At 32.1% G+C, this 15,165-nt stretch overlaps 1 protein-coding gene across 3 annotated transcripts in view; it reads left to right on the forward strand.

Annotated features, from left to right (window-relative positions):
* The first annotated feature begins 368 nt into the window (after window positions 1–368).
* The window catches only part of LOC124365332 (orexin receptor type 2-like), a 361,016-nt gene continuing 346,219 nt past the window's right edge, over window positions 369–15,165 (forward strand). For 2 of the 3 annotated variants that reach the window (XM_046821307.1, XM_046821315.1), the window contains exon 1: window positions 369–482. The gene's annotated coding sequence lies outside the window, so the exon portion shown is untranslated. The remainder of the gene's footprint in view (window positions 483–15,165) is intronic. The other variant, XM_046821311.1, reaches the window with a different exon arrangement.

The raw sequence follows: 15,165 nt of genomic DNA on the forward strand, positions 1-15,165 counted from the left end.
TGTCTCCCTCATTTTAGACAGTTGGCAAATTCATGTATCATCTCCCTAGCATTTTACTAGCACCTCACTAGCATCTCAATAACATTTCAAAAACATCTTAGTAGCATTTCACTAGCATTTCACCACCATCTCAATACCATGTCAGGGTGTGTAGTAGTAGGAACTCTGAGTTATACTTTATGTTATGATTTGTTTAGTGTCTGGAGATTTTGGATTGAGTTATCGATTGCCAATGGCATTGAGTGTTACTACGGTGTATATTTTCACCACCTCTGCAGGACAGATCGGACAAAGCAGTTATCAGATACAGAGCGCGCGCGCGCCTGTGCGTGCGTGCGCAGCCAGACGCTCCAGCTACGCTCAGTTTGCGCGTGTCGTCTGCTACGATCGCACGCGTGTCGTCGCTCTCTCGTGTAACACGCGTGAGTCCCGCTCGCCTGAGTGTAAGACAATACCAGCCCATTGCATAAGCACTTAGTAAGGTAAATGAAATATTCAATGTTATCCATTTGGGCCTACACAGTAATTCATCAAATAAAAACATATGGGCGTACAGATTTGGGTACTACTGCGTAATATTAAATTAAGTTACCTGTAATTCTCCATGTATTTGTGCAGTATTGCCAAGTCTGCAGTGTAAAATATAAACCTACTGGTTATGAAATCAATATGATTTTATCCTCGATCTAAGGTATTTATTGTTTGTAACTGGAACAAGAGAAGTATAAGCTCTTCCGAAATTCATTGTGGTTGTTCGAATTACGTTATACCAAAATGTTAGATAATCAAAAATGGATTTAATAACTTGTTATTAAATGACATTTTTCACTATAGAATTCAAATAATGTCAGACATTAAACTGAACAATAGGAGTAAAGCAGTTTAAAATTAAAAACAAATTGCGAAGTAAAACACACTATTGTGACCTCTTTATAAACTGACGTACTTTTTATTTTTCATATAAATGATATAAACGTTTAATCAATAGATATTACAAATTAATTTAAATGAATTAGTATACCGTTAATATAAATAAATATTCAGTTCTAATTCCTTTCATCATTATTATAGATGTTATTATATTCGTTTTTCTATGTTATTTTTGTATTTTACTAATGTTATATTTGAAAGTTATTTTTTCAAACATTCGGTGTTGTTATTGTTTCGTTTAAGAACAATGCAGACGGACGCGTTTTCGGTGTCCATTATTGATTGACGAGTTTGTGGTTTCTTTTTGGGAGACGTTTACATAAACAATCCTCTGCAACTTAAAATATCTAATATATCATTAACATACTTAGTGGAGTTTAATTAAGCTTATTTAGCAGAAGTTAGGTACGATAGAAAGTTTAGGCTTACTAAATCATTTTTGGTTATTGAGTTTTTGAAAATTATTCTCTGGGGACCTAACAAAATTGGTCAATGGCAAGTGAAGAATACAAGATTTCAAACTATTTCCATAATGTTATTCTTTAATTGGCGTTAAACTATATTGTACCCACTTCATCGAATTATATGAATATAGCTGTTTTTCTTTCCATGTTAAAGTTTTAAATTCTAATAATAAAATATCACTTTAATTTTATAGTAAAGTTTAAGTTTAATTTTCTTGAGAGTTATGTTTTACCAGTACCGTTATTCATATTGAGCATAAATATTAAACTCTTAAAGCACAATTAAGTATCAGATAGCTGTAACTTCAGACTGAGTACGAATTTGATGTTTTCTATTTTTTAAACCTAACTTGCTTCACAATTTAACGTTTTAGGTTTTATCAAATGAATACGTGAGCACATTTAGTTAGTTGTATTGGTAAATTTTTGAAATAATGTATGAGAGATGAAACTAGTAAACAGCAAGAGTGTATTTCAGATACAAACTAGAATGAACATTAGACCAAAGTGTACAGATTACAGTACTGACAATAGGCAAAAGAAGTCATATAAATACGTTCTAATAGTAAGCTATTATTTTATTAAGCTAAACAATGCATGTTATTATTCTGAACATTAGACCAAAGTGTACAGATTACAGTACTGAGAATAGGCACAAGAAGTCATATAAATACGATCTAATAGTAAGCTATTATTTTATTAAGCTAAACAATGCATGTTATTATTCTGAACATTAGACCAAAGTGTACAGATTACAGTACTGAGAATAGGCACAAGAAGTCATATAAATACGTTCTAATAGTAAGCTATTATTTTATTAAGCTAAACAATGCATGTTATTATTCTGAACATGCATTGTTAGCTTAATACAATACATATTATAATCTGAATTTAACCGAGGCACAAACTTATCACTTCCTGCAAAATTAGCAACATAATTACGATATACGAGTAATTACATACTTTAAGACAAGTTGAATGAGAGATACATATAGTAAGAGAATGAGGAGTATAATAAGCAAAAAACATAGGGGAGTCTTGTTAGTAACACAATGGCCCTATTCCTAAGCAGCAGTGATAGTAATGGTTCAACTGAACAAAGGCAATCAAGATAGTTTTAGGTTTTATATGGAAGTATCTTGACTAATGATATGAATGTTTTTATTAAAGAGGTAGAGTTATTATTATTATAAGGCCTAAAACTTCTCTACCTCTTAAACTCTAAATAAAATTGTTGAAAATAAATAAAATCAATTCTAATATTGAATTTAGAGAGTTAGTCACGTGTAGAAGTAAAATTACATGAATCAGCGAATTACTAAAAAATAATTTTAAAATATTAAATTGAAGTTCGTAAATTAATGTGTTATATTCCAAGACAAATAAATAATTAATAAATCATATTATGCCTATCAGCTTTCATTCTCAATGCATTTATCCCGTGCATCCACAAGAATCACTATACACCATTCCCCTTGAGTCCGCAGTAGAAAGGTTTTGATTTCACGCCCAAGAAATCGCGCTTACTAATATTTCTTATGTATGTGGAGACTGGCCTCAGGAGATTTCAGTATTGGTTATTTTTTGTTTATTTGGCTATTGGTCAGTAAAATTATAAAATTCGGTTATCAGAACAAAGTTTAATTTATTTTCCATTTAAAGCTACCCTTCACAGTTAAAAGAGACTTGCCTCTTAAGAGTTTTGTAGAATTGGAAGACCAAATCCATAAAAAAACCGAGTTTAACTACAAAACCATTAAGACACTTCCATACAAAATACACAACAGTACATCGGTAAATAGACCTAAACTCGATATTCGTATTGCATTAACCACTCCCATATCTATTATGCGTAGAACAGTATAATTATTATATAGTAATGTAATATCTAGCAAAGGTATACATTGCTCCAGTGAGTATGACGTATATGTGAACACATCAATAATCGTGTCTGTGAAATAAAATAATATTTTTGTTCTTCGATTATTATTGGTTAAAAAGTGTTTTATTTCACAAAAATCGTAACAAATGTGGAAGAGCCTGTTGTCTGGTCACTGCCCACACTTCAAGTCGGAGTTAGAGATAGCACAGGGCCAAATTTTTATGTGACCCTGTCAGTTAAGGAATTTAGTCAGTAAAGTACTATTGCTTTCCTTTACTAAGGACCTGACAGGATCTTTGTAAAATCTATGTATTCTGTTCGTCTGTCTGGTTGTGCGATAACTCTTGACAGTAAGGTCCTAAAGACTTGAAACTTAGATCATTGTCTCTCTTGTTTGAAGGAAGAACTCTAGTGATTCTAGGACTGAGTTAAATTAAAGGTTAAAATTAAAGGCAACATTTTCAATTGGCCGTATGTTTGACCAACGAAAAGACCATAATACAGATTTGGTTTTTTGTTGTTTTCAACGAGAAAATCGCGGAATAAAGAAATTTGCAAAGAAAGTGAGTATAATGATATGACATTTTAATACCCGACACAGTAACAAATGTGATGAAGTTATTTAGTTGAATTGGTGAGTGTGATGTTACCTTTCTATACTAAGTGGTATAGGTTTATTCTGACTATAAAAACTCCTCGCCCTCGGAATAAGGCTAACACTATACAAACCTCTTCTTTTGTTGTGCATTAAACAGTATTCATTTTATAATACTGTATTCCTTCGAGCATTCAGTATTCCCTATTTATCAAAAGTTGTCGTCTACAGTGTTCTTCAATGTTGTTATACTTTTTGTAGCCATTTCCCAAAACGAGGTTAGATATCTTATAACTGATGTAGCTGGCTGTGATTGCGTAGAAAATCCCACTCCCACGAATGCAAGATGTGCATAATAGTGCTAAAATACTAAACATATCTCTTTTATTTATGCACATGCTAAACAACGATGTAATATTTCATAGTATTTTGGCTTCTTAAAATCGTGTTATTTTTGTTTTCTATCGTTAATCAAAATCAGTTTTTTCTTTAAAAATTTTGTAACTGTATTTAGATTATTGGCGGTTTTATTTAAACTTCAAGTATAAGTATTTGAATGTTACCATGGTTTCCTTCCTAAAATTATTATACAGTAAGGAAATTCATAAGCAGTGTTAATTAGTCGAAAAAGGTCTAGTTGGGGGAAATGCATTTCGGGGAAGATAAAATTAACTAACATGTCTGGAACAAAACGAACAGTATATAGACTATAGGTATAATAACGTACGTGTTAAATACTCATTACTGTTATCCAGCCTCTTATTAATGTGTAATTTTCATCAGGCACGAAAGCAGCTTACATATTGCTCACACTGTGCTGAGACGTAGGCTACATATAATGGAATGTTCTACTATCAGATTTGTTTCAAGTGCCTCTTCTTATTGCTTTGCGTACAATATTAGAACTGACTGCCTGTCGGACGTTCGCTCATGTATAAGGAGATCGAGTCCAATACATATTTAATCATTTCTTGTTTTAAGACCTCTAAAAAAAGGCGTAACTAGGTATTGTACATTTTGGAGGGAACTCTGGTTCTTAATTTCTCCCTGTTTATAGACGTAATTGTTAATTTTGATGAGTAGAGTTTTATTTCTCTAAGTAAAAAAAAAAAAAAAAAACTAAATTGGTTGGTTCCATATTGAATTAACATTACATAATGTAAAAAGGTTAAGAAGATTATGTTAAAATTATAAAATATTTTAGTTTAATTCTCAACAGGATGCATTAAGATAGAAGTATAAAAGACTAGAATTATCGATTTTGCTTTATGTATTTAATTTCAAATATGTAGACAAATTTAACTGTTTTAATTTAGAACCAATCCTATTAAGCCACATTCGGGTCCGAGTCTTTTTGTAAGTAGGAGTAACAGTTGAGATTTGTACACATGTAGTACGAGTATATATATACAGAATCAGAAATTGAACTGACAAATTAAAATATTTGTATGTACATTTGTATATTCTAAACTTAATGTTCTGGAGATGAAACAGGCAGATCTTAATTTACCTGTTAATGAAGTAAGTAATAAGCTTTTTTCTGACCGATATTACTATCCTGTATAACATCCAAACACTTTACTGAAGACACCACTTTAACTTTATTACGTTTCAAGTTTTAATATAAGTTTCTTACCGACTATCTGAGTCTGCGTAGTTTTTTAACGCGACTGAATAATTATTAAACTTTAGAGTGTTTACAATATTGCTCTGCACTAGAAGCCGTCTTAGTGTGTCATGAGAAAAAGTTGAACTCTTTCGACATAGGTATAATTTTCTATTTTAAGATTATTTCTCAATAACTAAATAAAGGTTATTGTTATGTCTTTACATTTTTTCTAGTAGTATATATAAAGTTATTCAGTATTTATAGTTTCCAAGTTAAGATTATACGTGATATTAGGCCTCGCGGTTAACAATTCCCCGACGAAGTAATAGGCCACTTCAAGTCGCGTAGTGTTGCGACTCTCTTTTATGTTCGGTTTAGAGCCACCAATTTGCAGCTGATACGTCAATAGGTGCTTGTGTTGAAGTGCTTTTGTGTCTGCAGTGACCAACGGGAGTAACAGGTTGCCACTAGCGCTTGATTTGTGATCGGCAGTAAATACTGGACCACACATCTTATTCACTGACATCGGATGATAAATCTACCAAAAGTCCTGTTTGGTTACAGCGCACATTGTTGTATATGCCTACTGGCCACGTTTTGTAATTCGTTTATGTTTTGAAATAATATAGTTTTATTCACAATCACCAACATATGAGATCCAGATTAGCTCAAATTATATCTTGATGTTTATATTTAGTGACATTTTCTTTAACTTAGAATAGTTAACGGTGTTGAGATTAGCATAGATCAGTTTACATTGTTATAGTTTTCTTTAAGACGTAAACGTAACCAACAAGATTTAGGATAGTTTATATTATATTTTGTCTTTATATTTATGTTTTGAGGCATATTCCTGTAACTCACAACCGTAATGAACGTGACTCAGGCTAGACTAAATTACTTGTTTGTTTTTAATAGCATATTACTATTTTTAAGTCATAGGTAACGCCCCTTTTTGGATGAAATTGACAATTAATTAAGTATTCTTACCTAGGTCAAATCTCTAATTGATGGATCGTCAATTTTGTATTTTGACTTTCTGTTATATAAAAGATCCAATATTTTTGACGGAAGTAACAATAGGTTAATTAATAGGTCTTTATATTTATGTTTTGAGGCATATTCCTGTAACTCACAACCGTAATGAACGTGACTCAGGCTAGACTAAATTACTTGTTTGTTTTTAATAGCATATTACTATTTTTAAGTCATAGGTAACGTCCCTTTTTGGATGAAATTGACAATTAATTAAGTATTCTTACCTAGGTCAAATCTCTAATTGATGGATCGTCAATTTTGTATTTTGACTTTCTGTTATATAAAAGATCCAATATTTTTGACGGAAGTAATAATAGGTTATGTAATTAATATTCCTATAACTAACAACCATAACCAACGCGATTCAGGCTAGCCTAGGTTACATGTCTTCATGCTATTTTTAGTAACATATTCCTATAACTCACAACAGTAATCAACTAAATTTAGATTACCTTAGATTTTTATGTTGTCTTCATATTATGTTTAATGGCATACTACTCCCAACCATAACTCATGAGATTCAGGCTAGTCTAGGTTGAATTATTCATACTTATTTGTAGTGATAATTCACAATATTTTCCGATTATTTTTAAGTGAGTTTAAATTATTTCACCTCATTTTGTTTATGTTTATTATTATTTCTCTTTAGATAAGTTTTATTAAAATAAAAGGCTCTTCAAAAGTAGACGTAAATTGTTGGACGGCCCTTTAAATTAATAGTAATGCAAAATGAATGCTAGATATTACATTAGTCATATTTTCTGGTTTGTGTTAAAAAAATGGTATACTCTTAGTAAGAGTACTTTTGAGTTTATTTGCGGACGTTAACATTTTAAGGGCGGGAGGGTGTACGTAATTAACAATATTTAATACTAAATACTAGATTTATTGAATTACTTTGCAGTAACTTATAATAATTTGCCCTATATATTATTTGTAGAAAAGTCACAAATACAAAGTAGATTATCAACTTTATTCACTAAATACACAAACAAGTTGTAACAGTAGTTATATTATTTTACACATAATAATTGTAAAATATATAAACCATCATAAAACATGCATTTTGGAAACTCAAGACAGCATTCTTCTTGCTGTCACAATATGCGAAGTATGGATGTCATCTTACAAGTCATGTCCGCTATCGAAATATTAAAGCATGCGGAATGTTAAAGCTAACTTCTCAACATTGTCTCTGAAAAATGTTCTTGTTATCTATCAAAATTCAAAAATTCTTAAAATATTGTCTCAGAATTACTTGTCAAGCTTAATGTAGGGCAAAGCATTTGTAAAAAGTTGTACAGTTTAAGAAATTATTTTGTATAAAACGTAACAGTAAAAATACATTTCACAGAATAATTGTGCTGCAAAAGTTGTTAGAGTACAATATTTTTACAACGAGAATTATATGATAAAAATGTAAAATTTATTACTTTATGCTCAAAATTGGCACAAGAAACTGTAATTAAAACCCAATTTAAAATCATGGCAGTATAACTGAAACTGTTTAGTAGTTGTTCTTTTAACAATGAAACACACAGTGATTTGGGTACAGAAAAGTGATTAGTTTATAAATACCTCAGCAAAATGTTGTCTACCAGTTATTTAGGCCGATAGGTTGGTTATCATACATGAATTTTGTTCACTATGCTGTTAGGCATAAATTTTGATTTACAAAATTCTAATACCTTAGTATGATAATGTTTTCCAGAGTCTGATTAGGGCATTAACTCTCTGGCGGCCAACGTTATGATTACAGTATTGAATTAATTCATCATACACAACATGTCAAAACACACAGCGTCTGTGCTGGCCACATAAGGGTTGAACTTCAGTCCATTGGACTAGCCAGTATCCGTGTCAACCTCAAGTCACTAAAGGTTATCTTATATTTATAGCAGGCACAATAGTGGTATTTACATTATGTATAGAGATTCAAATAATTAATACAAACGTAATATTTTAGGTCAGCTGAGTGTTCGATGTGTTGAAACCGTCTTCAAATATCCATTGGATCAAAAAGTTTATGATGTTGAAATTGCACGTTTTCCGAAACAGTTCAACCGATGAAACTTTCGGAATATAAAAAGCTTTTTACGAGTGATGGGAGGTTTCTAAACACGCCCGAGTGATGGTTCTTGGGCTCAACAGTGAATTTGAACTGGTCGTTAGTTTGCAGACTGCCTATTAAGATTTTCGTTAGGATCTGTTCGGGTATGAGTGAAATCACAACGACACAATAAAGATCTAAAATATTCTACAAGAAAAAAGAAAACTAAAACACAAGTATAATTTAAAGCTAATTTAAGTAGTTTAACAACAGTAAAAGCTAACTAAAAAAAATTAACTTTTGAAACTGATATGTTCGAAAAGGGACATACAATCATAGGAAAAAGTCTTATTTAGACCCATAAAATGTCCTCCCAATAAGCTTTGAGAAGATTTAGAAACCCCTTGACAATCAACTCAGGTGTGAAATACCTTATCCTGCCAACGTGTAGTTATTTGGATATTATAAAAAATCAAATTGAATGTTAAATTATGGTTCTATTAATAATTTATGGCACAAACTGTGGGAAGTTCTATCGATTTTGTGTTGAAAATATTTTATACATCTTTGGTCATTTGGGGCACCCCTAATAGCCCCGTGTTTTGGAGCGTGGGATTAACCTGTCCCACCTGCCCCAGCCCCACCCAGCCCATCTACACTAGTGATCCTACAGACTAGTGCCAGAGCACATTGCATATGTGTAATCTACGATGATTCACTGCTCGACTAGAGGCATCAAACGTGATTGTTACTATTGTGTTCTTATCAAACTGCGAATGAGCTATAAAAACGACCAGTAAACGAAACATTAACCTTGTCATAATTAAAACAGTGTTGAATTGCGCTGTTATCAGCAATGCAGTGTATTTCAAATTGCTAACTCCACGCTTGGTGGTAGCAATAATTCAAGGTTATTACAGTCTGCTTGGATGAAACTGTACGAGTAGAATCTTTGCCTATGCGAATTTTATACTTTCTTGGAACAAAATGCTATGGTTTTTAACACAGCGATCATCTGATTTAGTATAAATGAGATGGAGATAAGTTTTCAGGTACTCTAGTGGTTTCACTAAGTGATTCACTTTGCGGAAAAGAAAGGCAGTCTGGTCACTAGCAGCCTAAGCAGCCTAGTGTATTGACTATAGTAGTGTTGAGAATCTCCAAAAAGATGGCAATCCACGAACTTCCTCTACCAACACTAACACTGGGTTCGCACTACCAAAACATGATTGAAACATAGAACAATATTTTGTGTTTGGAAAAAGTGGGATTCAAACCACGACCTTCATGTTTTTAAAGTTTGACTAAATATTCTAGGCACTCTATATTATATTGGTATATATACATGTCATTGGTGTACATTGTGGTGTATAATGTCAAATAACTCAGTTTTAGTATCTATAAACCCAACTGTAAAGTATTTGATTTTAAAACTTTATCTTTATGAGTTATATGAATACTTTGCATCATTATACAGGGTGTCCCGTAACTCTCTGGATCTCATGTTTATGATAACAAGCTTTTTACTGAAATAGTTACCATGAAATTATCTTTAGCATTTTCAAAATAACGACCATTAAAACTTTGAATATTTTGTCTTTGAACCTGCAAGTTGTCTCAAGAATCACTAGATTAACATGTTTTAGAGGATTTATCACAAATCTAACGACATCAAAGTTATAAATAGAATTACTAGTATAAATAGCTCATTTAAAGCAGATTTACTGTGACAAGACATGGCCAATATTGAGAGCTGCCGTTTATTCAGTGTTTGTATTGTTGGCTATTCTCTGAGAACCTGAGATATAAAAGACAAAGTTACTTTCTAACTTTTACTATAAATTGAAAGACTTTTATAAAACCCATCTTGTCTTTGTTCTCTTTTGTCAAGTTTAGACTTCTGAGACCTGCTTATGTGTACATCGTATTGATCAGGGCAACGAAGCAAACTAAATTGTGGCACCAGAAATATCTTAGACTAGAAAACAATACAATGACCATAAATTACAATGTTGTCTCTGTTTTTCAACATGATATTTCTTGCGAGCCACGGGTAAATGTTAGTTGTATGTTTCTAACTTAAATCTAAGTTTGGACAAAAATCATATACAAATTAAAAGTGAAAATGGACTTGGGGTAATAGTAGTCAAATAGTATTATGTACTAACTTTATGAAACTAGATCTGGCTTCAATCATATGTACTATAACGTACAAATTCTTCTACATAAAATAATATTTTCCTATTCAAAAAGAAAATTTTGAATATAACCTACATATACTATTTTATGGAATGAAAACCTGATAATTCCTTATTTTTGAGCATTTAACGAAACACTTACCTTTAGTTGTTGCTGCAGATATAAGATTTCTGCCTGTCTGTACGCACAGTATGTACTATCGAACGAATTGACCTAGGAGTAAAATTAGACTTAAAAATGTACCTTTAATACCTCTACATTGCTATTGAAAATGTATGTTAAAATGGCAAAGGTTTTTCTTTTTAAGTATTTGTGTTGTGTTGACAGTATAAAAAGTGGTTTTAACATTGACTTTTAATAAAAACGTTGATTAATGAGATACAAACGGTATCGAATAGATATGTTTGATTTCGTGAAACATTAGTTATTTTTGTTTTACTTCTCTATAATTATGACAAGGAATAAGTATTATTATTATTACAAGAATCACAAAAATCTATCATGAACTTATCAACAAATCTCAGGTTCAATAAGGTTTTTGTAGATCGGAATACTTGTCTCAAAGGACAACATATAACGGCTATGGCGTTAATGAAATTAAAATTCGAGAATATTTGACATTTACTCGATTAACCACAAGAAAGTAGTAGTAAAGTATAGCCACTGATGTTATATTTCAGAAGACCGAACGCTGAGTATTACGCAATATCAACGTGAGCCTATGCCGAAACACAAGTGATCACAGCATAAATGGCTTTTAACAAAGGCAATCGTATCGTAATCAACTTTATGATAATTCACGAGGAGAGAATGTACTATTTCGTTCATTATAACAAATTAGGGACTAAAATTATAATCGACCAATTGATCCGACAAATTAAATAACTAATTGTACAAACCAGGTGAGGAGCTGCAATAAATTGTTTTGTTACTTCCTCAGTGAATGAGCACCAAAAAATAGCTTATCACACGACTCAATACGAGTCGTAATTAGTACTAAAAAAACAAACAAATTGAATGTATTGTTATTAGTAAAACATTATTAATACCAAAGAATAAAGAATATTTGTTAACATAAAGAAGCGTAATATACGGAATGTTGTAAAATGCAAGAATTAAAAATATTAGTTTTAAGAAAAAGGTTGACAATGACAACATATTAGTCACATAACTAACCATAATTAGCACTGCACATATGGAATAAACCGATCCAATGGAGTATGGGAAGACCCGGCAAAAGAGTTATCACACAGACGGACGGACTGAAATTTAATGTTTTGATCCTAAAATGAATACGGACAAATCTTTGGGATCTTTTTATTTTCTGTCAAGAGTTGTCGCACATTAGAAGTGTGGCGGGGGGGGGGGGCGGGGTGAGTGGACAGACGGTACGATAACGACTCGATTTTAAGGATGTCCTGCCGGTTTCTTAATCATGCCTTATATAGTTTAAAGTGTGTAGCGATCAAAATATCTTATGGCCAAATTTTATGCAATGCTAGACAATTGTTCATTGTATTGATAATAATTAATATTCTTCACGTAGTATTTTGGCACTAAGCACGAACGGCAATAAGCATTCAGTAATTGTAGAGGTATTTCGAAAGGTGTATTGCACTAGCAAGTTTAATTAAACTTTGTGTTACAATGAAAACTTTGTTTGTTGATATTGAAACGTTGAAAACTCTTAAAACAATTTTACTTCAGTGCTAGAACTCATAACTGTCTGCTCTTCAAGCATCTGTTTGAATTAGACCCTCTCTGTTTCAGAATAAGTAAAAGTAAATTATGTAGTTTATTAATCTATTTCTAAAAATGGTCATGCATGTGTAAGTATAAAACTGCAATACTTGCACACATTATAATTTCGAATTTATAATATAAATGTTTTCATTAATGGCAACATTATACACAGGTAACTTTGGTTGTCAGATGTTATTATGTGTAATAAATTATATATTACTTATATGTTAGATTAAATAAGAACTTGTTATCAAATAGTTAAATAAATTGTTTTTTAGTAACTAGGTAGTATTGGATACGAAATTTAGTAAAGTTTGTTACGTTGTAACTGACAAATAAAAATATTAGGTAATTCGCCAGTGCTGCTCTGAGTTCCACCAATGATAGTTGAGAGGTCGCCTCAGAACACGCTGTGAACAGAGTCCAGGAAGACTTTTGAATCTTTTCTGTGAAGTGAACAAATTATAATGCCTTTCCTTACAGAAAATGAAAGCTAGAATCCACAGAAAACATAAAACTCAGAAGTCTCAGTTAGTTTATTTAATAGTTTATTAGGCAAACACTAAATACGATAACAAATAATTATGTTTAAAAAGAGAAAAGGCCCTTTAAATTACGAGTATTTTGTAATTTTCAGGCCATATGTTGCGTACCGACGGCTAGCCGTCAAAAAACATGTGTAGCAGAGTGGTGAAGTTTACAGAATTTATTTAAAAAATAAGAAAACTGATGTCTTACTGGAACAATGCTTATAACGCCATACGATGGCCAAAACTAGGCAACTACCATTGCAAGACAGCGTATCGCTAGCGAATTCTATTGACTGTTCCAGTTACTAACCTCAGGAAAAGTTTGGGTTTATTTGTCTTCGGTCCAATTGCCAAGCTCCATTCTGCATGACCTTTTGGTCAAGGCCACCATTGAGATTAAGGCTTTATGCACTTTGAAAATACAATTTTAGGTTTTGAATGCCTCCATAATGGAGGTTAAATAGGACCGCAAGTGATTGTAAGACTCTCGCAACATTAAATAATTCATTTATTACCATTCATTTCAAAAAGAACAAAGTAAAGGTCTGATGAAGAGGTTGGAGTCAAAACTGTTGCCAACACGAAGACGAAATGCTCAAGCCGGAGCCCCATCTGTTACTTGTCTGATAGATGTTGTCACCGTTCCTCAAACTGTCACTTGTTACTTGAAGTGGCTCTGTCACTCTTATACTGTCATGTCACTTTATTTCACAGCGTTATAAGCTTACTGACTCTCCGTTACAGTGGAAACTGCTGGATTAGATTTTGGATTCCATTACACCATTTTAAGTGGTTTAGGTGACAAAACGACGCTATAAAACATTTGTGAAACCGTAGGTTCACTATAGACCTATGTGACAACATCGGTGAATCATTTTTGGAATTATATCACATTTATTTTTTATGTCGGTATCCTGAACCTATTTCTAAAATATAGTTTTCAGATTATGGGACACCAGTGGTGTTTCCAGAATTTAAGTGCTGGAGATGCCTATATACTTATATTTCGTAAGGAAGGGGGAATATCAGATCAACATTTCAAGAACTTTCTAGTCTTAACTATTACAAGTTTTCATACCATTACATGGTTCTCCTTGTCATCAATTTAGCAAACTTTGGACCTACTATCTACATAGCTGTGTTGGATAACGTAAACTAGTTATCATATTTATTGTCTTTAATCTTATACGTACGCCTGGTTATCCTCTTTAGTAATACCACCAAATCAGATTACCGCATAAGAAAAGTTCCTAAATTAAAGCTTGCAATATATATAAAGTAAATACTAAGTAATAAATTATATGTATACAAAAGCAATATTGATTTAAAATTCTATTTCTATGGATTTAAGCGATATTCGTAAACATGTTTAAAGTGAAGAGGAATGATGTTCTAACGTCTATGTAAATATACAGCTCTAGATTTAGTTGCATTATCAAGGCATAATTAACAAGATTCACAACTCTATGTGCGAGAGCATCCGCTGCACCACTGAGCTGACGGAAGGTCTTTCCGGTCTTAGAATTGGTTTTAATTTACTAATGTCATTGTATCATTACACAATCTGGTAATTATGTATTCATTGGATTTCTAACCACTAAAAAGTAATTAAATGTGACCTTTGATTTAATTCTAAAGCTATTTGTAGAATTATATAGTATATCCTAATCATACTACTACTTTATCTTCCTAAGATAGTTGGAGTTGGGGGAGGCCTGAATACCCACTATTTTGTGCTCAATTGTTCATTAAAATATTATAATATCAATTCAAACTCAAACATTGTAAGTTACTGACTTACTTACATGACTTACTTTGCCTTTAACAAAGTAAGTCATGATTGATATTACAATTTCGACATTCAGTCTACGATGCCACATTCACACATACATTTTTGCATTCATACATCATACATGCCATTTTTCCATATTGGTGGCTTCCCAATTGTATGCCAAAAACTCAACGAAAGTATGGAATACTTTAGACGTTAAAAAACGTTTGAAACGAATATTTAACGCCTCGGGCGTTGGTGAATTTTTAATGAAATTTGGTAACTAGGACACCTGCCTGCGAAGGAAGGCAATGTTCTATTGTAAGTGCATAATTTCTCATGGAGTTATAAACA

The sequence above is a fragment of the Homalodisca vitripennis genome, chromosome 1 (assembly GCF_021130785.1).
Source record: "Homalodisca vitripennis isolate AUS2020 chromosome 1, UT_GWSS_2.1, whole genome shotgun sequence".
Classification (NCBI taxonomy): Eukaryota; Metazoa; Arthropoda; class Insecta; order Hemiptera; family Cicadellidae; genus Homalodisca; species Homalodisca vitripennis.